The sequence below is a fragment of the Ictidomys tridecemlineatus genome, chromosome 6, assembly GCF_052094955.1.
Source record: "Ictidomys tridecemlineatus isolate mIctTri1 chromosome 6, mIctTri1.hap1, whole genome shotgun sequence".
Classification (NCBI taxonomy): Eukaryota; Metazoa; Chordata; class Mammalia; order Rodentia; family Sciuridae; genus Ictidomys; species Ictidomys tridecemlineatus.
The window spans coordinates 98,611,041-98,638,912 of record NC_135482.1 but is presented as its reverse complement, the minus strand read 5'-3'; the positions used below and the strand labels follow the sequence as shown (position 1 = coordinate 98,638,912).

The 27,872-nt window shown below is 39.6% G+C and overlaps 1 long non-coding RNA gene and 1 pseudogene across 1 annotated transcript; one reads left to right on the top strand and one right to left on the bottom strand.

Annotated features, from left to right (window-relative positions):
• The first annotated feature begins 2,708 nt into the window (after positions 1-2,708).
• LOC144364945 (uncharacterized) lies at positions 2,709-12,644 on the top strand. Its single transcript, XR_013423107.1, has 3 exons — positions 2,709-5,497; positions 9,969-10,029; positions 12,028-12,644. It is a non-coding gene; the product is annotated as an uncharacterized LOC144364945 (long non-coding RNA).
• LOC144378430 (cysteine-rich PDZ-binding protein pseudogene) lies at positions 11,715-12,023 on the bottom strand (annotated as a pseudogene).
• Positions 12,645-27,872: the final 15,228 nt, after the last annotated feature.

Here is a 27,872-nt window from a genome sequence, read left to right as displayed (position 1 = left end):
GGTATTTGGAAAACAAAAGAGAAAGACAGGAAGGAGCCAGGATCCCAAAATCCCTTTCAAGGTCACCTGGTGGGCTCACAGTCAGCTAAGAGGGTACTATAAAATTACATGGTAAAGAATATTGATACACAGAGGGAGAAGAATTGGTGACATTACAGTAATCATTCAGCCACATTACTTAAGCCATCACATACTTCCTGACTTGTAGTTAACTGGACTATTTCTTTATTCTAGGCATTGCACAATCACTGTACTCAAACCTAACTATTTTCAATCTTATTATGTTCTAAGCCTCATTTTCTTACCCCTAAAATATAATATTTGATTTCTATATAATCTTGGTCATGCTTATCTCTCTGCTAGACATCAATTCGGGAAGGTATTATCACCCATAATTTTTCTCTTTTTTTTGAGAGAGAGAATTTTAATATTTATTTATATTTTCTTAGTTCTCAGCGGACACAACATCTTTGTATGTGGTGCTGAGGATCGAACCCGGGCCGCACGCATGCCAGGCGAGCGCACTACCGCTTAAGCCACATCCCCAGCCCACCCATAATTTTTCATCCTTTGACAATTATACCTCAGCCCTCCTCTTACTCTATATGTCAGTGCTGAGGGCCATTACCAAGTAGGAATGACGCATCGAAATTTCCTTGCCAAGCGTACCCCATGCTGCTTAGAGGACATTCGATGGGACATTGCATGCATGCTTTAATAAGGTGACTTTGCTCAAGGACCAAGGCGGATCCGGGTTTAGAGCTGATCAGGTTTGAGGAAGTAACCGGCTCCTTGAGTTTAAGGCGTTGCCAGTTTAAGATAATGGGTTTTAGGGAAGTTGGCGGTTGAAGATTATTGCTGGGATTAGGGTGTTCCTGCTGCTTGTTCCCGTTGAGTTCTCGTGAGATTAAAATGGGATTGGGAGATAGCCTCGTGGAGTAGGTGAATTGTGCGGGAGACGGCAGAACGCGATTGCCCCTGGACCTGTGTGGAGGTGGTGTGAGAGCTGGAATAAAGAATTGCTGTTTGAATCTACAAAGCTGTGTGGTGGCTCATGATTCTGGTGCCAAGCATTGACCTTGGCATGTCAGCATGTTTCAGCACCACAACCAGGCTTCCTCAATTGTCCTTGGCCGGACCTCTAGTGAAGTACCCACTTGCCACTCTTAGGTAATGAAGATTTGAGAGAAAGAGCTCTATTTGGAAATCATAATCACAAGTTTACAGGGAGATAAGATGGTTGGGGTACAAGTTCCAAGGTTGTGGAACCGACTCTTTCTTTCAGGGTAGGTTCCACATGGAAGATTTAATGTATAATTCAGAACAATGGCTCATTACTACCAAAATGCATCTGTGACCCACAGCTTCCTTGCATCTACAGGCTAAATGACCTCTTGAAATGTAACCAGCCCCAGGAAGTGCTGGTGAATTACTACATTGATCTAGCTGATGGAAGCTCTAACCAAGAAATTGTCTTCTCCTACTATGTGAGACAGGAAATAGGGATGGGGAGAGTTAGCCAGAGAGGATGGATCGATTGACTGTCTACCTGGAGATATAATGCAAGGCATATATGTAATTTCAAAAATTTTAGATGCTACACTACCAAATTAAAGTTGAGGCAAGAAGATCAAGTTCAAGGCTAGCCTTGGCAACTAAGCAAGACCTTGTCTCAAAATAAAAATAAAAAGGACGGGGGTGTCAGTAGTAGAGTGCTCCATATGTTACCGCTATTGACCAGTGACGAGTTCTTGCTCCCCGATGTTGAAGAATAACACCAAAGAAGCACGCCGAGGCAAGGTCAGAGTAGAGATTAGAAATTTATTAAAGGACAGAAGAAAAGACTTCTCCCGGAGGAAGAAGGGGACCCAGAAGGTGGAATCCGTGGAAGTGCAGTTGTCTCCCCTTTTTATAGTTCTTTCAGTGATGGAATGTAGGTTGGAAGGCCTGAGGGGTGGGACACAGGTGGGCCAAAGAAGTAGTCTGAGCAGGAAGGACTTTTGAGATGGGCTTATCACTTCTCTGGAATGGGCTATCTCCAAATCTGTTGGGGGCTGTTCATTAACACTTCTTCCAGGTGGACTTTGGCCTAGGGCCTTTTCAGGACTTCATTAACATTCCATGAGTTGTCCTGTATTTTCCCTGAGTCATTCCCAGCATGGCCTCCATTTTAGATTTCACTCGATTTTAGACCCGATTTACCTAACTACACTAACTACCTAACTTTAAATCTGGCTTCACTGAGTTCAGACCCAGTACCATGCACACACATACACAAAGAAAAATAAAATATAAAGAACAAGTAAAATTAATTTTTTAAATATATTTTATGTTTGTAAGGAGTACTAGGATTGGCTCTAGGGGTGCTCTACCACTAAGCTACATCCTCAGCCCTTTTTTATTTTTTATTTTCAGACAGGTCTTTCTACATAACCCAATATATATTGTTCCAAATATCATTTCAACCTGAAATAAAGATATATATTATTAATAGATGATTTTTAAAAATATTTTTTAGTTGTAGTTGGACACAATACTTTATTTTTATGTGGTGTGAGAATCGAACCCAGGGCCTCGCACATACTAGGCAAGCTCTCTACTGCTGAGCTACAACCCCAGCTAGATTTTATATATATATATATATATATATACTTTTGGGGGGGGAGGGGGGATGACCAGGGATTAAATCCAGAAGGACTTAACCATTGAGCCACATCCCCAGCCCTTTCTATTTTTTACTTTGAGACAGGATCCCAGTAAGTTGCTTAATGCCTCACTAAGTTGCTGAGGCTGGCTTAGAACTTGTGATCCTCCTGTCTAGCCTCTTGAGCTGCTGAGATTATAGGTGTGAACCACCACACTTGGCCCATTAATAGATACTTCACGGAGCTGGGGATGTGGCTCAAGCGGTAGCCTGCAGCCTGGGTTCGATTCTCAGTACCACATACAAAGAAAGACGTTGTGTCCGCCAAAACTAAAAATAAATAAATATTAAAATTCTCTCTTTAAAAAAATTATTTTAATAGATGCTTCACATTCTTTGTTTCAACTAAGTTTTTGAAACAGTATATTTTATACTTAAAACATATCTCAGTTTAGATTAACCCCATTTCAATAGTCAGTGAATATTGAATAATGCATTTAGTATTCACATGCGGCTAATGGTTACTGTATTGCTGCACCATGTCAAAAAAAAAAAATGAAAATAGATTTTAAACAGGATCCCAGGACAATTGTGTGGGAAAATAAAATGAGAAATTAACTGAGAAACTTGTTGGGCAGGGTCAAAAGGTGGAGACCTTGGTTAATGGAAGGTGAGAAGGACATGGAACTCAGGAGAAATTTCATTTTGTAAACTACTGGTTCATTTGCTCATTTGCTTTGCAATGCTGAGAATGGAACCCACTGCTTCATGCCTAGGAAGGGCCTAGGAGGAAAGTGAAATTCTGGCCAAGCCTCATGGAACCTCTGGGGGTCAGGTGGGAGTTTGTGGAACTGACATCAAGCCCTCAGCAGGAGCAGGAGCTGACAGCCTGCTGAGCAATAATTCACTGAGCAATAATTCCAGTGAGTGGACAGGAAGGTGGAGTTAGGGAAGATTTCTCCACCATCACAAGAGCACAGGGTATTTTAGGGTGCATTTATTTCCACTAAATTTTTGAATTGCACTGTGATAAAAAAAAAATCATGAGGATGGATTTTCGATGATTTTATAAGGGTTATAGATAGGAAAAAAAAAAAAGTCTGGAAATTTCCAAGAAATGAAAGATAGCTGTCAGATCAGACAAGGCAGGCTGCGGCCAAAGGAGGCAGATTTAAAAGGGCTGCTGAACAGGCTTTATTGAGATATCACTCCCAGGCGGAACTCCATCAGACCCACAGAGGGGACAGGAGAAGGGTCTGAGGAGAAACCGCGTGGAAGCGGACTGGACTTTTATGGGGCTTACAGCAGGAATGGAAGGGCTTGGGACAGGAAGAGGTGTTTCTAGGGTCCCTTGCCCCCTTGGAGTTGGTCAGGGGAGTTGGCTGAACTCCAGGATTGGCCAGGGGGGTCCTGTTGATTGACAGGCGTTAGGAGATCTGGCTGATTGACAGGCGTTTCCGGTGGCATCTGATTGATAGCTATCTATTGTGAGGGATGATTTCAATACTGTCTGACCTTTTTGTCTCCCCATTGCCTCCACCCCCCCACCCATGGTTCTCAGCCAAATCTCTAACTGGAGGAAGAGCCATTGGGACCCATTAGCAGCATCCTTTATTTGATAACTTTCCCCAGATGCTGAGCTGCGGGTGGAGGGATGCAAAGATGCTCTACAGGTAAGGCCTGGGTGAAACTCCGTAACTTCTGTGCTGTTCATTATTTTCTTCTCTTTTTTAAGTAATTGAGAATGGGAGTTTGGACATAGAAGGGCAGAAACATGTGAACTTTAAGAAGAAAGGTAAGTATACATGCTCCTCCTGGAAGAGAAAAGGATAGTTTAAAATCCCAGAGAAGAGTTCTATGCATAGAAGCAACAAGAACGGAACACAAACAGAATAATAGCAAAATCAGACATGACGGGCAACTGAGGCTTGTGGTGGTCCAGTGAGAAGTGTGTTCAGGTGGCAATGGTGGGTGCACATGTATGTTCCCTGTTCTCTTTCAGCACTGAAGGTCTCCTTCTGTTTCTCTCACTGACATTCACTTCAGACTAACCCCCGCTCCCTCCCTGGTGATATATGGCATTTTCCCCAGTGAGGTGTTAGAGCTGACAACATTTAGTTCTCCATAGAAATGTGCTTTATGGGACTCAGGTTGTGGCTCAAGTGGTTGCGTGCTCCCCTGGCATGCATGAGGCACTGGGTTCGATCCTCAGCACTACATAAAAATAAAATAAAGATATTTAAAAAAAAGATAAAAAAATGTGCTTTAACAGCCATGTAAAATGGCAACTGAATGGGGTGATAAAAAGAGCTGGGTATGGAGAAAGATCTGTGTGCACTAGTTTTGGAGACAAGGTAGACTCAGGAAAATACTTAGATAAAATGAAAATTGGATGCTATCTGGTATTAATATCTTTAGTGTTTTAGATTCATGTTGAAATGAATCTCCTGCTGCTTCTTTTTAAAAATTATTTCCAAGGAGTCATGTATTCTATAGAGCTTTTCTACTTTCTACTTGTTTTTTTTCCCCTAACTTTCTATATTACTCTACTCTGCTGCTCACTTTTTCTACCTCTGTCAAGTATATTAGTCCTGAAAAGCTGGATGTTACAAAGACAAGTAAATGTAACAGTGAAGGAGCCTGGGTATGCTGGCTGATGATCCAAGTCACATTGTTCCCCTCCTCCACGGGCTGACCTGATCCCCACAGTCAACCTTTCCCTTCCCTAGCTTTCACTTGGCTTCTCACTTTCCCAGCAGTTACCAGGAGCAGATGTGCAGCTGTAGCTGTAAACAGCTCTGGGATCCCTGTGTGTCCTCCAGGTGGTGGATGAAACTGTCTTGCTGGAGAGAGGTGAGCAACAGCTCTGGGAGTAGTCTGCTACTGGGGTGGGGAGAGGGAATTGAAAGAGGACAGTTTGCATCAGAATGAGAGAAATTTCAGCAAGTAGGAAAGAAAGTCTTAGGGAAATAATACAGCACCATCAGGTGGTAGAAAAGCTGGGATGGAAATGAAAATAGGAAGGATTGTATGAGATGGGCATAGTTAATATGGATGTTAATAAGAAGAGAGGATGAAATTGAAGGCATGAAGATTATGAAAAATGGTGCAGTAGAGGTTAACGTTTAAAGAGTAAGGAAGATAATTACGATAGAATGAACATAAGAATTCTGGAGTAACAAAAGTAAATTGGGAGTAATGAACTGTGACACCAGGTTTCTCAACTGGTTTCACTGTTTCAATATTCTGTTCCCTTTTTCCCCTCTTGTCAGGCCTATATGATGTTTTCTTCCTGGTATTGAAGCCAGATTTAAAGTTAGGTAGTCAGTGTAGTTAGGTAAATTGGGTCTAATATCGAGTGAAATCTAGAATGGAGGCCATGTTGAGAATGAATTCCCAGAAAAGTTGAGCAACTCTCCTGGAATGTTAATGAAGCCCAGGAAACAGCCCCCAGCAGATTTAAAGATAGCCCATCCCAAAGAAATGTTAATGAATAGCCCCAGCAGATTTGAAGATAGCCCATCCCAAAGAAATGTTAATGAACAGCAAACTTGAAGATGCTGACTCAAAAATGCCCAGATTACTTCTTTGGCCCACCTGTGTCCCACCCCTCGGGCCTTCCAACCTATGGTCCATCATTGAAAGAACTGTATAAAGGGGAAACAACCGCACTTCCACGGATTCCACCTCTTGGGTCCCCTTCTTCCTCTGGGAGAAGTCTTTTCTGCTGTCCTTTAATAAACTTCTAATTTCTACTCTGACCTTGCCTCGGCGTGCTTCTCTGGTGTTATTCTTCAACATTGGGGAAGCAAGGACTCGTCACCGGTCAGCAGCGGTAACAGTATCATCACTACCACAAGTGGCTGAATATGATGAGTGTCCAGAGACTGGCCCATGGGGTTTTTCTCAAGCTCTCATTGATCAGGGGTTTGGAGAGCATCTGAGCAAGAATTCTATTATCTGGAGGCTCTGGTTCTTTGAAGGCATGGATCTTTCCAGTTTTTCCAAAGAGCTGCTCTAACCAATTTGTTCTTTTGGAAACAATGGTAGAGGAGGGAGGTAAAGGGAAGTTCATATATAAGAAAGAAGAGATTCATCTAGGCACTGAAAGAAAGAAAATCTTGGAAGAATCTTCTGTTGTATGAGGTAGCTTTTCTTGGCCCTTCTGCTTGAAGGAGTTTCCCAGCTGTGTTGGAAGAGAACCACTGTGAGAGGGTATACAACCAGTCCTTCTCTTTCTGTTGTCCTCAGACATTGATTTCCATGGGATCAGTCAAAAAAGAACATTAGGGAAGGCAAACCAGAAGTCTGTTATCATTATTATTAAAAAGTTTTTGTGAAAAAATCTGACCAGACCATCTGGGCAGCTGCCTCTTTCTTCCTTTGTGTACCTTCCTGGGTTGTTCTGAGTGGTCTGAGTGGTGGAGGAGGAGGCCAAGGCTGAGGAGCAGCAGTGATTCTCTTACCAGCAGACTTGTGAAAAAATCACAATTAACCCTGAGTATGTGAAGCTCTTAGCCAAGAGGAATGATTCTCTGCATTGGGGCCTTTCACATTCAAATTTCACATTTCTTATTCTTTCAATCATTCAAGGAACTCATATAATGAAATATACTGCTTAGAAGATAGTGGTTAGAACTAAAATACATCATGGAGAAAAAATGATGAGATCGGTCAGTTTAACCTAGAAATCAGAGGCTCAAGGGTGGCAGAAGTTGAAGAAGTGGACAGTGAGGATCAAGTCTCACTACTTAGAAAAGCAGCCTTCAGCAGGTAGAGCCACCTGGAAGTGCCTCTTGCCACAAAGGGAATTTTGAAGTGATAGTAGAGATTTAAAAGAAAAAGAGGGTAGACAGTTTTATGTGCTGGATTCTCCAAGCCATTAATTGCTAATATTACTTTAAAAGACACTAGGGAGGTTCAACACATACCCCCATGTCTTCCTCAAGCACATAAATAAGACAACTGTATGAACGGTATATCTTGGGACTTAATATATACTGCAGTTAATAGAATTGTGTTAGCAAATAAACATGATAGACTTTTTCAAACAAAAATCATTGTTTTTTTTTTACATAATTTTCTTATCCAAAGAATAATCTCTGAAAGATGAATAAAGCTATTTTTTTAAAAAAAATTTAGTTGTAGATGGACACAATAGCTTTATTTATTTATTTTGAACCAGGCAAGTGTGAGCTACTGCAGAGCCATAACCCCAGCCCCAAATAAAGCTATAATTTTTTAGCTAAAAAAAATTTTTTTTGCATCTGTTTTATGAACTGGGGCTTGGGATGATATGTAACCTCTCTTTAGGCAGGAGGTATCTGAGGTCAGGGACCATGTCTTCTACATCTCTCTAATGTTTGGTCATACATAATGCTCACTGTATTTTTGTTGAATCAACTAAGCTAATATTATCCCTCTCCTCAAAAAATTCAGAATGTAAGTCAAAGAGTAAGGACACAGTGACTAACATTTGGAAGAAACAGTAAACATTTTTAATAATGAGGTTAAGTTTAATTGAAAGCCTTCTGGGGGCTGGGGATATAGCTCAGGTGGTAGAGTGCTTGCCAGCATGCACAAGGTCCTGGGTTCAATCCCCATCACCAAGAGAGAGAGAGAGAGAGAGCAAGCCTTCCATACTAGATGGAACAAGAGTCAAACCATCTATTTTGTGTGTGTGTATGGTGGGGAGGGAGTGTTGGGAATTAAACCCATAAGTTAAGCATGTGTTCTATCACTGAGCTTCACCCCAGCCAAGAATTGAACCCATTAGTCACCAATTACAGCACCGTAATGGGTGTAGAAGGTAATTTACCTTTGAGGTCTGTGGATTCTCCAGACATTCTTAGTTGTGGAGCTTTGGAAGCTTCCTTTCTGTCTCCTGTTTTTGTACTGAGTTTCTTGCTGTGGAATACTACTGGGTTGTGAGTCACAGGTGCAGGAATTTTCCCAAGAATTTCTCTCTCAGGTTAGGGCTTTCAAAACCTTAAGTCTTTTTTTTTTTTTTAAAGAAAGAGTGAGAGAATTTAATATTTATTTTTTAGTATTTGGCGGACACAACATCTTTGTTTGTATGTGGTGCTGAGGATCGAACCCGGGCCGCACGCATGCCAGGCCAGCACGCTACCGCTTGAGCCACATCCCCAGCCCCAAAACCTTAAGTCTTAATCTGTTCATTTCCGGATCAAACCTCATCTATCACTCACCTTTGTTGGCTTGTGTGAAAAACCAGCCTCTATCTCAGAGCAAAGCTGTCCAAGGAAGGGACATGGCCTTTGTCCTTGGAAAAACCCACAGAGCACTCCTAGGCACATTCCCACCCTGCTAAGTTGTTTATCTACAAATAACAGGAGAGATCTGCTGCACCAGGTGTTCCTGACTCAGTAGGCTAGGTGGAGATCCATAGCAACCCCCTAGCAGCCACCAATCAGCATGAGACAGAGAAATACCAGGGATGCCAGATGACCCTCCCAGTAGTTTATGATAGTTGATAACAAGTTGGGAAACCGTGCAGCTCAGCACATATACATCTCAGGGCTTCAACCAATCAGTTTAAACGTATACCCCTTCTTAGGACTGACCAATCACCCCTGCCCCACCTGTTCCCGCCAGTGAATGTGCTGATCATATTTTAAGAGTTGTTATTTGATTTTCCCACGGTATGTAATGATTTGCTAAGGGATGCTATGATGTATGTAAAGTCCCTGCCCTTTCCAAAGAATGTATATAAGCTCTGCTTAAGTTGTTCTCGGGGCTCTTTGTTCTCTGCTCCTCTGAAGTGAGCTCTGAGCCCCAGTATGCTGGACCCCCAATAAACCCTTTGCTGCTGCATGAGACAGTCTCTTGGTGGTCTTTTCCTCCAACGTTCGCCTGACCTTTTCATCTGTAACCAATCAGCCCCTCAGTTCTTCCTCCTTTTCTCTGAGTGTTCTCTGCTTTCTTCTCTTTTGTTCTAGTGGTCCCTCCATCCCAACTTAGCTCATAACAGAAATCTTGTGTTTTCCAAAATTCTCTTATTCTTAACCTCATCAAGAAGTAGTGATATTCATCCAGAGGCTAAATTATCATCTCCATCACTTCAGTTGGAAGGTTATCAGGCCCCTCAGTTCTTCCGAGACCTGACTCTGGGATCTGTTTCCTATTGGATAAGTGACAACTCAAAAGCACAGCAAGATAACACAATGTGGAGTCCCCAGAAAATTCAGATAATTTCTAATGAATCTAAGTCTAAAACCAAGAAAGTTTGGTGGGGTATGGGAACTTCCTTCCTTCCCTGAATTCTTTTTTTTTTTTTTTTAATATATACATATTTTTTTCTTAGGTATAGATGGACACAACACAATGTGGTGCTGAGGATCAAACCTGGGTCATGCCCAAGCTAGGTGAGCGCTCTACCCCTGAGCCACAATCCCAGCCCCTCCCTGAATTCTTATATAATCATATGCAATCACCAAAACAGATTTACATATCTTCACCTCCTTACAATACAGACCATGCATTCTTACTCTAGGTCACACAAATCTAAATGCAGGTATTGACTTTAGTTTTTTTTCCCACTGTTATTGTTTTTTCTTTCTTTCTCTCTCTCTCTCCTTTTTTTATGGGGAATTGAACCCAGAGGTGCTTAACCACTGATCCACATCCCTGGATGTTTTTATTTCAAGACAGGATCTTGCTAAATTGTTTAGAGCCTTGCTAAGCTGCTGAACTTGGCTCCTGCCTTAGCCTCCTGAGTCACTGGGATATAGACATGTGCCACCATTACCAGTTTTTCTTAATTTTTTTTATTGGTGCATTATAGTTATACATAATGGTGGGATTTGTTGTTACATATTAGAATGTGCACACAATATAATAATATAATTTGGTCAATGCCAATCCCTAGTATCTCCCCTTTCCTTCCCCTCCTCCTTCCTCTGGTCCCTTAGAAATAGAGAATACCCTTTTGGCTACCTATACTAGGCTACAAATTTTTAAAATAAAAGTCCTCAACCTATGAAAGCAGTGTAAGAAAAATCTTCATTTGAAACCTCAGAGTGGTTTCTTGCATCTATGTTATTAAAAAAAGTCAAGATGTTTACTTTGTTCAATTTATTTCTATGAGAGATAGAAAGGAGGTTTTTTAAAAAAAATTTTTTTTTCAGCTTCAAAGAGTTTTATGAAAAGGGTGTGAGGGGGTCATTTTCATTTACACATCAATATGCACACTGTTCATGACAATTTGAATTCAAGGCAATGTGTGTAATATGTGCTTTTCTGAAATCCAATATATTCATTTGGACACATGGGTTTTCCTTGTGTTCTTGTTCCTATATGAAAGGAACTGGTGCTTTGGCTTCAAGAACAAATTAAAAAAAAAATCACAAATCTAACTTTTATCTGATTTGGGTCTAGATTAATTTCTAAGGAACCATTTAGCAACAATAGCTTCAAACATTTAAATATCCTCTGAAACTGCAATTAATTAAGGAATTGCTGGATTAGAATTAGAATTAGTTCAAAGCAAAATATTAATAATCTCATTTTTGCAATATCTATAAATAAAATAGATGGAGGAGATAATAAGAGTAATGTTAACCCAGGCACAGAGGCGAATGCCTGTAATCCTAGCAGCTCAGGAAACTGAGACAGGAGGGTCATGAGTTCAAAGCCCCCCTCAGCAACTGTCAGGTGCTAAGCAACTCAGCAACTCAGTGAGACACTGTCTCTAAATAGAGCTGGGGATGTGGCATAGTGATTGAAGGCCCCTGAGTTCAATCCCTGGTACCCGCTCCCCAAGCGTAATGTTAAGTAAAGTTAAGGTACATATTGAACGTGGGAATGTTTTTTCATTAAATTTATCTCTTACTTTAGTTCAATAAAATGCTCATAAGGAAAATAATCGCTTAATGCAAAAGTGGTTGTTCAGAACTTGAGAGCAAAAGAATGGATGTCTACCAACTTTCTTGGTTAAAACTTAATCATTTGTCCAGAAATAGATAGTTTTTAAGTTGACTATCTCTACTATGTCTTAAAAATTCAAAGCAGAAAGCAAAATCATAAAAAGCCAGAAACCTCATCAATACATCTACATAGAAGTTTGCTTGTAGTTTGGGTATCCAAACTTTTCTTCCCACACATGGCAGATGGGCTTTTTGCAGGTACAGTCCTGGCAGTAATGAGAACCCGGTTGAGGCACAGAATTTTTACAAAGTCTGCAAGGGGAGAACTTATTCTTTCCATATGGATCAAATCTTGCTCTTTTTGAAGTCAAAGCTTTCTTTTCATTTAGCTTTCTTTCACCACTTTCTGTGATGCCTGCACCATCCTTCCATATATCTGGGGTGATAACAGTACCAAGTTTCTTTTCACATTTCTGAACACCATCCTTCCGTTTGCAGTTCCCTTAGATGAGGCAGCAGCAGCTTGCAAACATCAATACTCCTGAGAAAGATTTCCTTCTGTTACTTCTGCTATCCAAGCCCTGGGTCCCGCCTACCCTACGCCTGGAAAACTACGGCAGGAATAAACGCGCAGATGAGAGCTCTCCAGTTTTCACAACCACTCAGGCAAGGAGGCGTTGCTGATGCCGTCACAGAGTGGAAGGCCGTGACATTCTGCACCTCCCAGTCCAGAGACTTGTCTTTCACCCACTGAGGGACTAACTGCTTTCCAGCCGTCCTTTGTTGGTGTGGAATCCTTTTGCCTTACTGCCGCTGTCTTCAATTACCTAAAGTACTAGACCAGGATGAGAGCCAGGAATACAGGAAATAGGTGCCACACTGCAACCAACCCTTCCCCCACTAAGTCTGTCCTTAAATTGTAAGCATACAAGTGCTCCCTAGGAAAAGATGAGATGTTGGTGTCTCAGGGTAAGTTTTGTTATTTGTCAGCTCTGGTGACATGTCCTCTAAAAAGCTCTGAACTCCCTTAGGTGACCTGTAAACCCTTCTGTGTGCTCCAGCATCTTGTACACACCCAATAGTATAATACTATATTAAAAATCATTTGTAGTGAATTATACTTCTAATTGTTTTTCCCTCTGACGGTGAACTTTTTAAAGATAGTGTGTTTGACTTGTTTCCCCACGTCACGTAGTAGGTATTCGCTAAATGATAGCAAATACATATTTGTTGAATAAGTAATAATAACTCGTAATAGTTGCTTCTCTCTACAGCCACATTCTTTCTCTCTCCTTTTGGACCTCAGTAGATATCATGGGGAGAACCTATAGAACCTAGACAGTCTGGTGCACATGCCCAGTGGCTGTGGGGAGCAGAACACGGTCTTTTTTGCTCCCATCATCTGTCTTGTGGTACTTTGAGAGGGCAGGGTTGCTGCCTGAGGAAATCAGGTTTCAGACAGTAGGTTTCCTGGAGATAGGTAAGTTGTTTTAGTCTTTAAATATTTTTCTCCTCAAGGACTATGATAGGGTGGTAAGATATAGGGAACTTCCAGCCCCTGAAATGTCCCCATTCTTGAAAGGCATGGGAATTTCTTTTCTTTTCTTTTCTTTTTTTTTTTTTAAGAGAGAGAGAGAACCTCTCAATATTTATTTTTAGTTCTCGGCAGACACAACATCCTTGTTTGTATGTGGTGCTGAGGATTGAACCTGGGCCGCACGCATGCCAGGTGAGCGTGCCACTGCTTGAGCCACATCCCTAGCCCATGGGAATGTTTTTTGAAGTTATCACTGACATCTCAAATCACATCTGGCTTCTCAGATTACCAGAAGGAGCTGATGTACAAATACAGCAATGTATCATACAGTGCTTTTGGGGAGCAGGATGGAAATATTGCTCACTTCCCAGGAGTTCTGTACTCCAATGCATGATTCTGGAACTGTTTCTCGACCTCTCGCTATTACCCTATTCCTCCTTGCACTCAGTCTTCTACCTCTTTCATACTGTTTAGCCATGTATCTGGTAAAGTCCTTCACTCTTCTCTTGAACCTTGTACCTCCCCTGTTCTTGTCCTTGTTAATATCCATTAATGCCTCCCTTGACTAGGCCTCCTGTGGCATGGTCTCCTCAACTCCCCTTCTGGAACATCCACCAGAATGAACTATAAAATTGTGTACCCTCACCTGGAAATCTCCATGCATGCTGTTTTCCTTTTTACCCATGTAGATGGACAACATTTGTCACAAAATATTTTGGTCATGCCCAGATATACATCTTCAGAACATCCAGAATGCTCTGAAGGGGTTAGCAGGGAACCATGCACAAAGCTGTGAAAGTGCAGATCTGTGCAGGGGCCTGCAGCTCCCCTGATGTGTCTAGAAGGAATTCATATCTCTAATCTCTGAGCAAAATCAAAAGAGGATGCCCTAGGAGTTAGTTTTCTTTAGTACTCACTCCAGGCTATGGGTGACCTTGGTGAATATACTTTCCAGTCTGGGTCTCAGCTTTAATGTCTGTAGAATGAGAGTGGTTCTCAAAATGTGGTCCTCAGATCAAGGGCATCAGTTATACCTGGGAATTTGTTTGAAATGCAACTTCTGGCTCCCAGCCCAGACCTAGTGAACAGAAGCTCTGGGGGTGTAAGCCAGCAATTTGTATTTTAACAGAGCCTCCAGATGATTCTGATAGATGCTGAGATTTCAGACCACTGGACTAGAGAGTCTTTGGGCCTGTTACTATCTCCCCAAACCAAAGCAAAGCCATTTCCTGTTGTGGACTAACAGGCAGCTTAGTGACTTTTGTAACAGGTTTGCTCCTCTGTACCAGGCACTGCTCTGAGTAAGTACTTTGATACTATTTAATGTTTACAGTAAATCAGCTAGGTACTGTCATACCATTATCAATTCCAATTTACAGATAAAGGAACTAAGCACAGAGACTCAGTAAATTACCAAAGGTGCACACCAATAAATGATAGGACTAGCCCAGAGTGGAATGTCACACACCTATAATCCCAGCAGTTTGGGAGGCTGAGGCAGGAAGATCTCAAGTTCAAAGACAGCCTCAGCAACTTAGCAAGGCCCTAAGGAACTTAGCAAGACCCTGTCTCTAAGTAAAATATAAAAATGGCTGGGATTGTTGCTCAGTGGTTAAGCACTGCTGGGTTCAATCCCTGGTATGTATGTATATGTATGTATAAATATATAAATAAATAAAATTGCAGGACTAAGATGACCATGGCAATTTGATTCCAGAGGCACTATATTTCCTCTCTCACTTCCAAACACAGAATGAAGCATTGATGCTACAGGATAATTTGTTCATCTCATAATACACCCTGTGAAAGAAAAATTTTTACAGACTTTCATTTACATTGCTATTTCAGGACCTACATTAATTTCTCTTTGGTGGGGGGCTAGGGTACAAGGGATTGAACTCAGGGGCACTCAACCACTGAGCCACAAATCCAGCCCTATTTTGTATTTTATTTACAGACAGGGTCTCACTGAGTTGCTTAGCCCCTGGCCATTGCTGAGGGGGGCTTTGAACGCGCCATCCTCCTGCCTCAGCTTCCCGAGCCTCTGGGATTATAGGCATGTGCCACTGCGCCCAGCCTACATTAATAATCTTGAATATCAAAATAAAATATCTGTATAGATTCATTAGTATTCCTCATACATATTTTATCAGTTTCCCTATGTATCCTTCCTTCCTGCAATATCTGCAATAAAGAACTTATAAGGAAGAAGGCTTACTTTGGCTCATGGTTTCAGAGGTTTTAGCCCATAGTTGCTTGGCTGTGTTGCTTTGGGCCTGCAATAGTACAGTATGTTATGACAGGAGCACATGGTAGAGGAGGCCTATTTACTTCATGGTAATTAAAGAAAGCAAGACAGGAAAGTAGGCAAGGGTCCCAATATCCCCTTCAAAGGTATGTCCCCAATGACCTAACTTCCTCCCAAACTCAGCTCCACCTCCTAAAAGTTCCACCACCTCCTAATAGCACCGTAGGCTAGTAACCAAAGCTTTAACACACGAGCATTTGGGGTATACTTGATCCAAGCTATTGCATGCTGTGAAATATAGCACACTGGGAGGTACAAGAAATGGCTTGACTACAACAAGATGCCAGAGGTGTTTCCTCCTCCTTTCATTCCAGAGCCAGACATTGCATTAAGAAACCTGTCACTGGCAAGTTTGGTGGTTTGGCACAGGTGTTCAAGTTTAACTTCCTAGTCTTGCTGCCTACAAGCTGTGTAATCTTGAACAAGATATTTAATCTTTTTAAGTGTTTGTTTTATTATCTTCAGAATGAGGATGATAATTTAGATGACATAGTTTTTAAAACTTGCTAAGGTCTTTCTGGGAAGGGTGCTAAGCAAGGAAGGTCTCATTTATTCTCTCTTGGAGAAGGAGCTGGATTTGAGGGGAGTTCCATTTTGGAAGTTCAGGTTCAGTAACATGGCAGTCTCTCCCCTTAGTCTTCCCTTTTTAAACCTCAATTCCTCCAATTCATTGAGTTTCCTAAATGCATGCTCAGTTGAAAACCTCATGCTGGGTCTAACAGGCCACTGCTAAGATTGTGCTGCTGTTACTGAAGTCCTGTCCATTCTCCCCTCATTGTTGTCCTGGAATGTTGAAGCTACAGAAAGCTTGCAGAATGTGATAGCTTTAATTTTATTTAATTAATAAAAATTAATAATTTATCTATTCAGAGAGAATGCTTTTTACAATTTGCACATAATTATGGCAGGTGTTGTCTGCTGCTCTGACTTCCTGTCTCCCTCTTCCCTCTAGGGTAATGTTGAGTACACATATTGCAGCAGCATTGCTGGATATGGGAAGCATCAAAGATGCGAGTTTTACTAGCTTCTTTTTGGGGGGATGGGGGTACTGGGGAATGAACCCAGAGGCCTTTACCACTGAGCCACATTCCAGCCCTTTTTATTTTTTGTTTTGAGACAGGGTCTCACTAAGTTGCTTAGGGCCTCACTAAGTTGCTGAGGCTGGCTTTGAACTTCAGATCCTCCTGCCTCAGCCTCACCAGCTGCTGGGATTTCAGGCATGTGCCACTGCACCTGGCTCTAGCTTCTCTTTATACTCTTCCTGTCATGACTGTTCTTAGAGGCATTCACCCATCTTTGCCCCTATTCAAGCTTTTGAGGTCAAGGAGGATGTGATGATTTCCTTATTCATTTTCATCTTATAAGGAATGCCTTATGAGTTCAGTTTTTGTTTTGTTTTATTTTGGTTTTGGTATTGGGGATTGAACTCAGGGTCACTCAACCGCTGAAACATATCCCCAGCTTTATTTTGCATTTTATTTAGAGACAGGATCTCTAAATAAATAAATCTCTGAGTTGTTTAGTGCCTGACCATTGCTGAAGCTGGCTTTGAACTTGTGATCCTCTTGTCTCAGCCTCCTGAGCTGCTGGAATTACAGGTGTGTGCATCACCACGCTTGGCCATGAGTTCTTTATCTTCACATTTTAGGACCCAATGGTGAGTCAGGGTCTGCAAACTCTGGAAAAATTTTGTCCCTTCCAGCAACAACCTGTATACACAGATCCTGTTAGTTTATGTTTTCTCCCTGGCTGGAGAAATGGATTTCAGGAATACACTTATTAAAAAGTTAGGTCAACAGTCTGTGATCTCAGGTATATTGGTCACATTAGAAGTTCTTTGGATGGGCTGGGGATGTGGCTCAAGCGGTAGCGCGCTCACCTGGCATGCGTGTGGCCCTGGGTTCGATCCTCAGCACCACGTACAAATAAAGATGTTGTGTATGCCAAAAAAAAACTAAATAAATAAATATTAAAAAAAAAAAAGAAGTTCTTTGGAATTGTGAAAGTATGCTGCATGTTGCCTATCATTTTTCTGGTATTCTCTGTCCCACATACATTCTTCAATTCTAGGATTCATTTAATAGAAATAGCTAACTCATAAAATCATTGTTGGGAGCTTTGTGAGAGCCCATTTAAGTCCTCAAAGGGCATTATATATTTTTTAACACAAAGAGAAACTAGATGGTAGAAGTTTCCTCTTACCTATTTACATTAGTATTAGACCCTATAAATTAATAACGGTGATTTTCCTGTCCTTTCCAGTGGCAAGAACATTTTTTTCTTTCTTTTCTTCTCCTCCTCTTCTTCTTCTTCTTCTTTTTTTTTTTTTTTTTTTTGACTGAACCAGGGTCTTGTGCATGCAAGGCAAGGCAAGCACTCTACCAACTGAGCTAGATCCCCAGCCCTAAGAAAATTTACTGATGTTCTAGCTTTAGGAAATTATGTGTGAGTGTACACACACACAGAGACAGACAGACACACACATACACAAACACACACATACACATGCACACACACGCACACACACACACACATACCTGCATTTGCCTCATGGTCAATTCATCAGCTGATTCTGAGAAATAGTTTTTCTAATCCATGATTAATTCTTAGTTGATACTTTGTCTGCAGTAGGATACATATTTACAAACCATAAATGAGAAACTTAGTTCCTTCCAAAACCTTCCTAGCAATGCTTCTTTATCCACTTGAGTATCCATTCATGAAGCCAGACACCTACTTGGTCTTTGGATACCAAGCCTTGCTCTGAGCATGAGGTTCTTATTGTGGAACTCACAGCCTATGTATCCTTGGCCCAGTTTATTAAGGCCAGCCTGACTTAAGGAGGTAGCCAAGACCACAAGCATAATGACTTAGTTGGCTAAGCAACACAGTGGATAATGGGGCTTGTCTTCCATTCAGGTAAGCAGCCTATTCTCCTATTGCCACTTACTGGGTAGGCTAAGATCCTGATGTGAGATAGAGAAGAACATATTGCTCTTACCTTCTAGGTCCTTATAATTCTAGAGAAAGAAAAAGTATATGAAAAATAAAAAAGGATTAATAAAATTGGGTCATAAGAAAACAAAAATAATACCAGAAGCTTTTAATTTTCTTTCTTCATAGAATGTGAAATATCATGAGATATTTTACATGTAAACAGGACATATATCATTATATCTATCTATCGATCGATCTATATATATATACAAATTAGAAAACACATTATTGGATTTGTAAACATAAAAACAAGATTTTTTTTTTTAAAGAGAGAGGAGAGGGGGGGAGAGAGAGAGAGAGAGAGAGAGAGAGAGAGAGAGAGAGAATTTATTTATTCATTTTAGTTTTTTTTCTGCGGACACAACATCTCTGTTTGTTTTGTATTGGTGCTGAGGATCAAACCCGGGCCGCACGCATGCCAGGCGAGCACGCTACCGCTTGAGCCACATCCCCATGTACCTCTTTCTTCTACTATTGTAGGTATCAGAAAGCTAGTAAGATATAATCTCTAAAAAGTTTACAGTATAGAGCTGGGGATGTAGATCAGAGGTAGCCATCACAGAAAAAAAAAAGTTTGTAGTATAGAAGGAAAGCTAGGTTACATTCTACAGATTACAAAGCAGGGTCTGATTATATAACATACAAAAAGTAAAATATATTGGATTTCAAAGGGGAGAAAGAGCTGATGTCAGGTTAAGGGATAAGAGAAGTCTTTTGGTTGTTGTTTAGCAGTACTGAGGATACTACCTAGGGCCTTGCACATGCTAGGCAAGTGCTGCACCACTGAGCTACTCCTCAGCTGGGGGATAAAAAAAAGTCATTACAAGGGAGTGGCATTTGGGGGTGATCTAAAAGAATATGTAAAGTTTTGTTACACAACTCTTGAAAGGAAGAGGGAGTGTGAACAGAGGTACCAATTTGCAAAAGCATTGAATGGCTATTGGGTCTAACTGAAGTTGTACTCAAGTTGGAAACACAGGATAAGCTCATATTATGGAAGCCTTGAGTTTGTGCCTAATTCTGAGGAGCTATTAATGATTCTCTTATTAAACTTGGTTTCAGAAAGATTAATCTGTCTCTTGGTATATGGGATAATTTAGAGGTCAAAGAATCTGGACTTGAGGGATCAGGAGATTGTTTCATTTGCCAAGATTAGCGGTAAGGGGAAATTGAATTAGTGGGGTATCAGTAGAAGAAAAAAGGAAGCATAGAATTGTTTGATCAATTCAAATTACATCAAAAATTATCTTAGGAGCTGTGGATATAGCTTAGTGGTAGAGCACTTGCCCTGGATTAGATCTCCAGCATGCACATGTGCACACACACAATATTAGATTGTCACAAGAGTAGTACATTTATTCTGAAAATATCTACAATGTTTATATTACTTCAGCAAGAATACAGAAATAAGGAAGAAAATATTTCTTGTTCTCATGGTAATTACAAATTAACTGGTTGAAATTAAGGGCAGTTTTCCTGAAGATGTAACATGTAAATTAAACTTGGGAGAATGAGCAAATTTTTTTTTTTTTTTTTTTTTTAGAGAGAATTTTTAATTTTTACTTCTTAGTTCTCGGCGGACACAACATCTTTGTTGGTATGTGGTGCTGAGGATCGAACCCGGGTCGCACGCATGCCAGGCGAGCGCGCTACCGCTGAGCCACATCCCCAGCCCAGAATGAGCAAATTTTAATAGTTGGAATGTTCGGTAGAGATATTAACCTCCCTAAGAGCTGGAATTAGAGGTGTACCCACTTTGTCCTGCTTTTGCCTTATATTTCAACAAAACTGTAGGTTCTCAAGGACTAGTCATGTTCTAAAAATTGGTACAGTACTTATTTTCATCATTTTTTTTTCCACACAGGGAATAAAGATATCCTTATTGTATAACCATCAATAAGGGTGTCGAAATTAATACTTACTGTTGTTAGTACATCTCTTTCCAACCCCTGCCCTCCTATCAACTCATTTATCTAGCTGCAGTTTCTTATTTTCCAGGGCGACAGTGTGGGCTGGTTGATTGGTTGGTTGGTTTTCAGTGCTACAGAGAGAACCCAGGGCCTAGCACATGCTAAACATACACTCACCCACTGATCTGATCCCCAGCCCTACTTACATTGTTTTACCGAGATATTTCATCTAACTTCCCCACAACTCAGTAAAAAGACTCAAGGACTTATACTTTTATCATTGGCCAAAGAGTGTTGGCCACCAACCTGAAAATAGCAACCATCAGAGTCTGTGACTGCTATCTAGGTGATTGCTGAGATTTCACTTACATCTCCTGACATATTTCTGCTTCATTCTTCATGGTCTCTCTCTGAGTTTTACAAGTATTCCTTCCTAAGACATGCAGCGCATTATACTATCTGACCTCTTAAAACATTTGTTAAAGTCTTCCACATCAAAGACATTTTATATGATGTAGTCTTTAGACCAAAAGAACTTCATAAATCATTGTTCTCAAGGGACTAACTATTCCTAATATTTTTGCTGTGATTAATAATTCACTGTAGTGGGGATGTGGCTCAAGCAGTAGTGCGCTTGCCTGGCATGCGTGCGGCCTGGGTTCCACATACAAACAAAGATGTTGTGTCGGCCGAAAAACTAAAGAGTGAATATTAAAAATTCTCTCTCTCTCTCTCCCCCTCTCTTTGGAAAATAATAATAATAATAATAATAATAATTCACTGTAGCCAGGTGCAGTGCTGCACACCTGTAATCCCAACTACTTGGGAGGCTGAGGCAGGAGGAACACAAGTTCTAGGCCAGCCTGGGCAACTTAGCAAGACCCCATCTCAAAATTTAAAAAAAAAATAAATAAATAAGAAGGGCTGGGGATATAGGTCAGTGGTAGAGCAACTTTGGGTTGAAAATCCAGTACCAAAAAAAAAAAAAAAAAAAGAAATTACTACAACATGAGAATATGAGTGATTGAAATCCTCTTATAACTCTGAATATGCTCAGAAAAGGGCAATGCAGTAGGTTTTATGACACATTTTCATTCTGAATATGTGAGAAACCCCCCAAGTAACAATTCATTATTTTGTTTTACAGATGAACAAGTAGCAATTCAGTTTTCCAATTCCTGTGAATGAGGTTAATTCCAGCAGAGAAAACAATAGAGTTTTGGGAAAGGTTGGCAGTATTCAGAAGAGAAACCTTTTTTGAGTTACTGTCTCTTGGAAGCTTATTTTTGACAGAAAGTGTGCTTTCCTTTTCTGTCCTAAATTCTTGAAGATAGAATAATAATCTCCATAGTACACATGAGAAAAAGCTAATAGTGGCATGAGTATGGAGGTTTCTATGTAATTTTTAAAAAACAATATTTTTTTCTATGAGATTGAAAATAGATTGATTTTTTCTAATTATTTTTACATAATATATCTTCATTATATAACAGTACTAAAATGAAAATAAAGATTACTTTGATTCCACTTCTATGAGATAGCAGTATTAATAATCTCATCATGTGTTTGAGATTTTTGAATACACATACAATATTTGAGAGACTGTGTGTGTGCTTGTGTGTGTGTGCTTTAATGGAGGGATGGGGAGAGAGTTAGATACTCTGACATCTGTCATAAGAAAAGCTCCAAAGATCTGAGTATCTTGATGTGTTCTGGTTATTATTTTTTTGTTTGCTTGCTTTTTGGGATAGAAGCTGAAAAGAGACTGAAGTAGTCCTCTGTGGCATTGCTGAAGGGTAGAATTTTCTTCTGCCTCTTGAAGCAAGATTCATTCAATCAACTTACTTGATTTCTCTGATTGACTACTGGGTGGGTAACAGAGGAGCATGCCCAAGGTTCAGCTACTCTCTACCACTTCACAGGGAGATGGGATAGGAATAATCACACAAAGGAGGCATTGCACAGAAAAATCAGAGTGAGCAGAGCAGTGGTTTAGTGGTTCTGTTCAGCCATTCACCAGCCAGAGAAGGAATGGTGGTAGAGGGAAATTAAGGAGATAAGAACATCTTCCTGGGGGTTAAGTATTGGGAAGCTGGGATTTAGGGATTGAGGATAGGTTTTAAAAAATAAACTCTAGCGCTGGGGATGTCACTCAAGCGGTAGCGCGCTCGCCTGACTGAGTTCCATCCTCAGAACCACATACAGAGATCCTCAGCATCACATACAAAGATGTTGTGTCCGTGGAAAATTAAGAAATAAATATTAAAAATTCTCTCTCTCTCTCTCAATTAAAAAAAAAAGCTCTAGAAAGAAAATCTGTGAATTTGGCTCTGTGTATAATTCTTTGGACACCAAAGTTTCTTTTAAAAGAGAGTGACCATCCTTTAACAAAAACTCAAGTCTTTGGCTTCTTTCTTAAATCTTGACCAAAATTTCTCAGAGAAGCATATTAAAGATGCAGAAGGGATCAGAGTGGAGAATTTAATTTAGTTAAAGTGTTGTGTTCAGAGCAAAGGATGTAGATCAGTGGTAGAGCACTTGTTTAGTATGCAAGAGGTCCTGGGTTCAATCTCCTATGGAACAGAAAAGGAGGAGTGGGGGGAGGGAGATGGGGACAGGGAGGGGGAGGGGAAGGAGGAGGAACAGTTGTTATATGGGCAGAAAACATTTTAAATGGTTACAAAAACTCTTCAGAGGGGCTGGGGATGTGGCTCAAGCGGTAGCGCGCTCACCTGGCATGCGTGCGGCCGGGTTCGATCCTCAGCACCACATACAAACAAAGATGTTGTGTCTGCTGAAAACTAAAAAATAAATATTAAAATCTCTCTCTCTCTCTCTCTCTCTCTCTCTCTCTCTCTCAATTTAAAAAAAAAAAAAGGTTGAGTGGCACTTAGCATTAAAGTGACATTTGTATGTAAGATTAAGGTGGTCCTTTGCAGTTATTTGTTTCTCCAGAATATAAAAGATTGAGGATTGAAGGAAAATAAGGATGGGTACATTTCTAAACTGGTCTGTTTTCCAAGAAGCACAGGTCTCAGATGGCTCACCATTGTCAGTCGCTAATTAGATGTAAGAGATTAGAGTGAACTACGTAAAGGACAAACTTTTCCTCTACCTTTGTTATGTTTAGTGACTGGGGCCTGTGAATTAAACTGACCAAAAAAAAAAAAAAAAAAACAGGTGAACAAAAGAGGAAGGTTTGTTGCATGCCTGTAGCAGTTTGTACTTCCTGCAGAGGACTTGCTAAATTGAGTTTTCTGTTAACTCTCTTCTCTCCTCCACTAGAATGTAAGGTCCTTGAGAGCATATAGCCTATGCTGGACACTTTTATTGCCTCCCCTTTATCTATTCACTTCATCACTAACAAAGCACAATTTTATTTAGAGCATCATGCTCACGACAATTGTCACCTACTCAGAATCACTTGCAGTTAGGTGTGGACATGAAGCAGAATTACAGACTACCAAAAGAAAAGGGTAGGGCCCGGGGATGTGGCTCAGTCGGTAGTGCGCTCGCCTGGCATGCGTGCGGCCAGGGTTCGATCCTCAGCACCACATACAAATAAAGATGTTGTGTCCGCTGAAAAGTAAAAAAATAAACATTAAAATTTGGAAAAAAAAAAAAGGGGGTAGTCTCCAGCCTGAATAAAATGATAAAGCTTCTCAAGGGAAACCTCTTGGCCTCATCCTCTCCTGACTGGAACAAGGTAAGATACCTGGAAGTAAAGTAACCATTCTGCAGCTGTGCAGATAGAACCACATGCAGGAAGAGGAGAAAGCAGAGCGACAAAAGAGCCTGGCTTCTTGATGACTTACATCCTTGACCCAGCCTGGACTCTCTACCCTTGGACATCTTGGATAGGCAATGAGAAAAATGAATGGTTTATTTTTACTTTTCATACTTACCTTTTGAAGTATAATAAACACACCAAAAGTATACATATCAGAAGTGTGATAGTTCAATGAATTTTTACAAATTGAGAATACCTATGTAGCCAGCATCCTTAAAGCCCACTCCCCAATTTTGATTTCCAATCTTCAGAAGTAAACTATTTATGCTGATTTCTAAGAACATAAATTAGATTTGCCTGTACTCTTTGCCTATATAAATAAATATTTCAGCCAGGTGTTGTGGTTCACACTTGTAATCCCGCATACTCCGAAAGTGGAAGCAGGAGAATTACAAATTTGGGGCTAGCCTGGGCAACTTACACCCTATCTCAAAACAAAAAAAAATAAATAATTTAAATAAATAAAAAATTAAAAAAGGGCTGGAGATGTCACTCAGTGGTAGAGTACTTGCTTAACATGCATAAGGACCTGGGTTTGATTCTCAGCACAAATTAAAAAAAAAAAAATGGGGCTGAGTGTGTAGCTTAGAAGCTGAGTGCCCTGGGTTCAGTCCCCAATACTACAAATAAGCAAACAAATCCCTTGTGAACACGCTTGTGATATACATCAATATTGTTCTATGAATCTTTCATTCTCATTGCTACACAGTATTCCATTGTATCAGTTGATACCTAAGTTTACCTATCATTTGTATAACTGGTGGAAAGTAGGATAGTTTCAAGGTTTTATGATTATTAGATTTGCCTCTATAGCACTGCTATGACTATTCTAATAAATGCCTTTAGGTGAACATATTGCATATATTTATCATGGGTATGTGCCTGGAAATGTAATTGCTGGGTCATAGGCTATACATATGTTTTGCATTAGTTAATACTACAAAACTATTTTCCAAAATGTTTGGACCAATTTATACCTTCAACAGAAAGGTATGGAAAATTCTAGTTATTCTAGATTTTTGACAAAACTGCAATTTCCTTATTTATTTAACTAGTATGTGAATGTACACTGATATTACATTGGATTTTCCTTTGTATTTTCCTGGTAACTGATAAAGTTAAGCACTCCAAAAAAAATTTTTATTGGTCATTTGAATATCCCCTTAAAAAAAAAAAACCTTTTGAGATATAATTCACATACTCTACAATTCACCTGTTTCAATGATGCAATTCAGCGGATTTTAGTATGTTCCCAGATATGCATAGTCAATTTTAGAAAATTTTTGTCATTTCAAAAAGAAATGTTATCCCCTTAAGCTGTTATCCTTTATCTCCTGACTCTCCCTGCCCAGCTCTAAGCAACTACTAACATACTTTCTGTCTCTATAGATTTTCTTATTCTGAACTTTCATATGAATGCTGTTAGATAATATGTAGACTTTTGTGACTGGCTTCTTTTGCCTACCTTAATGCTTTCAAGATTCATCCAAGTTGTATCATGAGCATTTCATTTCTTTTTATGGTCAGATAATATTTAATTATACAGATATGTCATATTTTATTTATTCATCTGTTGATGGACATTTTTTTCCCCACCTTTTTGCTATAATAATGCTACTGTAAACATTCAAGTAGAAGTTTGTGAGTGGCTGTACATTTTCATTTCTTTTCCACCTAAGGGTGGAATTGTTGGGCCATATGATAACTCTACATTTAATAATTTCAGGAATTGCTAGATCATTTTCCAAAGTGGTTGCATCCCCACTTTACCATCCCCACTAGTGGTGACATATCCTCCCAAATGGTTGTTGCTCTCAGACTTTTTAGTTAGAGCCATGTTATTGGGTGTGAAGTGGTACCTTTATAGGATTGGAGATCCTCTTTTACCAAGTATCTATGTCTGGGCTGGGAATACAACTCATGGAAGTGTGCTTGCCTACTGTGTGTGAGGGCCTAGGTTGCATCCCCAGCACTGCAAAAATAAATGAATAAAAAGAAAGTGTCTGAGTCTTTTGCTTACTTTTTTTCCCTTAATAATTTATATTTATTTATATTTAAAAGTTATCTTTGATGAAATAGATTTTTTTTTAACCTTTGCTTAGCCCCTCACACTCTGTTTTTTTATCTGCTTTTGTATCGGACTTTCTTTTTGTAATTTTTTATAGTCTAGATAAGAGGCTTTACATATATATATATATATATATATATATATATATATATATATATATTGCAAATATCTTCTTTTGGTCTACAGTTTGCCTTCTTACTCTTTGAATGGTGCCTTTTGGGGAACAAAAGTTTTTAATTTTGTGTTTTGTTTTTTAATGAAATTAAAATTTTAGTTTGGTTCTGTTTCTTTCTTTCACAAGGTGGTGGGGGAATGGGTCTCATTGTTTTCCAGACTGGTCTTAAACCCCTAGATTCAATGATCCTCCCATTTCAGCTTCCTGAGACCCTGGGGTCTCAATTTCAATATAGTAGTGCTTTTTATATTCTATCAAACAGAATTTTTATCTGTCCCAGAGCCATAAAAATATTTGTCTTACTTTCTTCATCTAGAAGATATTTTTGGTTTAATTTTCATATTTAGTTATACAATATACCTAAACTTGCTTTTAGCATGATAGGGCACAATGCATTGTTTTAGTATGTGTATATCCAGTTATATAGCCAGACTCAGCATCATCTGTGGAAAGACTGATCTTTACCTACTACATTACAGTGTCTTTTGTTGTTGTTGTTGTTATTATCATAAATAAGGAAAACTGAGAGTTTATTTCTGGATTCTGTTTTATTTCATTGTTTGGTTTGTCTCTCTTATAATACCCTCTAAAACACACACACACACACACACACACACACACACACACAGATATACTTTCATTGTAATTCCTTTGTTTTGCTTTGTTTTCAGTACTGGGAAAGGAATCTAGGAACATTCTATTTCTGAGCTACACAGTCAGCCCTTTTGAAATTTTATTTTGAAACAGAGTCTCACTAAATTTCCCAAGCTGGCCTTAAACTTATGATTCTTCTGTTTTAGCCTCCCATGTAGCTGGGATAAGAGGTAATTGTTGATACCTGGTAGTGTAGTCCTTTAGTTTTGTAATTATTCTTCAGGATAACCTTGACTAATCTTGGCAATCTGAATTTCCATATGAATTTGAATCAGTTTTAATTAAAAAAAAAAAAACTTCTGGGAATTTGGGAAGATTGCTTTGAAACTGTAGAAAATGATATTTTTTATAATACTGTTTCCTATCTTTTAAGTATTAAGGCCATCTTCAGTTTCTTTCAGCAATGTTTTATAGTTTTCAATGTGGTAGTGTTACACATTTACATTTTATTTAAATTTATTTCTAGGTATTTGGTTATTTGATGTTATTGTTAATGTTATTTTATTTTTTAATATTTATTTTTTTAGTTGGACACAATATCTTTATTTATTTATTTTTATGTGGTGCTAAGGATCAAACCCAGGGCCTTGCATGTGCTAGGTGAGCGTTCTACCGCTGAGCCACAACCCCAGCCCCTGTTAATGTTATTTTCATTTAATTTTATATTTGTCTTATATTTGGGCCTTGAATCTATCAACTTTGCTGCATTTACTTACTGTCCTGATTCCCCCCAAGATTTTTCTTCTTTTTTTTTTTTTGTACTGGGGGTTGAACCTAGGGGTGCTTTACCACTGACCTATATCTCATCTCCCTCTTTTTATTTTAAGACAAAGTCTCACTAAGTGGCTTAAGACTTCCTCAGATTTCTGAAGCTGGTTTCAAAGTTGTGGTCCTTCTACCTCAG